Source organism: Colobus angolensis, unplaced genomic scaffold (genome assembly GCF_000951035.1).
Source record: "Colobus angolensis palliatus isolate OR3802 unplaced genomic scaffold, Cang.pa_1.0 Scaffold545, whole genome shotgun sequence".
NCBI lineage: Eukaryota > Metazoa > Chordata > Mammalia > Primates > Cercopithecidae > Colobus > Colobus angolensis.
The window spans coordinates 132,589-134,395 of record NW_012118988.1 but is presented as its reverse complement, the minus strand read 5'-3'; the positions used below and the strand labels follow the sequence as shown (position 1 = coordinate 134,395).

General features: G+C 40.0%; 1 pseudogene across 1 annotated transcript; it reads right to left on the bottom strand.

Moving 5' to 3' along the window:
• Positions 1 to 330: 330 nt before the first annotated feature.
• On the bottom strand, positions 331 to 1,558 carry LOC105525605 (annotated as a pseudogene). The gene has a single exon (XR_001003951.1). The product of XR_001003951.1 is annotated as a signal transducer CD24 pseudogene (transcript).
• Positions 1,559 to 1,807: the final 249 nt, after the last annotated feature.

The window sequence follows — 1,807 nt, the reverse complement described above, 5'->3', positions numbered from 1 at the left end:
TAAAAGCTTTTGTGAATTTAATGCATTTAGCTTCCAGTCTTCACTTCCCAAATACTTGATTTACAGTTTTGATTCCTTTACATTTTTGCCTTTTTAATTTCAAGATTTGCAATTTTGCCTTTAAAACAGATCTTTTTTTTATTGTAAAATGTATTCAACATATGCAGAAATAAAAAAGCATTTTGACGGCCAGGCGCAGGGACTCAAGCCTATAATCCCAGCACTTTGAGAGGCTGAGGCAGGTGGATCACCTGAAGTCAGGAGTTCGAAACCAGCCTGGGCAACATGATGAAACCCTGTCTTTAGTAAAATTACAAAAATTAGCCGGGCATGCTGGCACGTGCCTGTAATCCCAGCTACTTGGGAGGCTGAGGCAGGAGAATTGCTTGAGCCTGGGAGGCAGAGGGTGCACTGAGCTGAGATCGTGCCACTGCACTCCAGACTGGGTGACAAAGTGAGGCTCCATCTAAAAATAATAATAATAATAAAAGTATTTTGAAATTAGTCATGGTCAATACAATTCTACTCTTTGGAATCTGTTTACCTAAATGAATGTAGCGCTCTTGTTGAATGGGAATAGGTGATAGGAAATGCCTACCATTTGACTCTATATGGATAATCAAGAGTTTCTCAGAATGCTTGGACCCGGGGGTAAATTCTCATTCATCATTGCCCTGGCACATGTCAATTACTACATAAAAGTTCAAATGCAATATCAAATCCAAAGACTCAAGAGGAAAGTGAGTTCAGTTCCCACGAGAACAGCAATAGCGCAACAATGTAAAACTTCATCTAGAATATATCAGCATTAAATTAGTGCTGTTGAAACAATACATTGAGAAATTGCAGTAACACCTGGAAATTCCTTCTAATGTACATATAAATAAAATCATGGAAGCTTTCTATATTATCTGTTTTATGGCCTTATAGAATTAATGAACCAAATGAAAACTGAATCTCCATTCCACAATCACATCCTTTATTACTACTGTTATATTCAAGGTAGTATTAAGTGTTCATATTTCTAAGCCACATTCAAGGAAATCATGTCTTAGCTATTTTGGATGTTGCCTCTCCTTCATCTTGTACATGAAACACCAGCAGATTTAATATTGGCATCCATCATCTAGTCAAACCTCGCATACATTCTTCAAACCAATCAAATCTGGGATTCTAAACATTTTCTGTGTCAATAAAAGGTGTGGAATTAGTAGATTAGATGAAGACCTGTTTTTCCATGCCACATTGGACTTCCAGACGCCATTTGGATTGGATTTAGAAGATGGGGAAGTTTAGAAGATGTTTCTTGGCCCGAGTCTCTTAACAAGTAGAGATGTAGAAGAGAGAGTGAGAACACAAAGAGACTTGCTGTTGACTGCAGGGCACCACCAACCGCCTTGATGGTGGCATTAGCTGGATTTGGGGCAGTCGAAGTACTCTGGGGGGAGTTACTTGAAACTGTTACAACAGTTGTTTCATTGGAATAAATCTGCATGGGTAGGAGCAATGCCAGCAGCAGCAGCCACAGCCCGAGCCTGGCCACCATTGCTCTGCTCATGTCCCCTCCCTTGGTGCTGTGCACGTCTCACTGGATGCTGGGTGCTTGAAGAACTGCTGGCTCCGGGAGGGTGCAGGCAAGGTCTGAGGTTCGTTTCTTGTAGGCAACTAATCAATGGGTCTTGTTTTTTTCACTCTTTTAGCCAATCTATGTGTTTTGATTGGAGAGTTTAATCGATTTACATTCAATGTTATTATGGATAAGTAAGGTCTTACTCCTGCCATTCTATTTTTTGTTTTCTGTATGTTT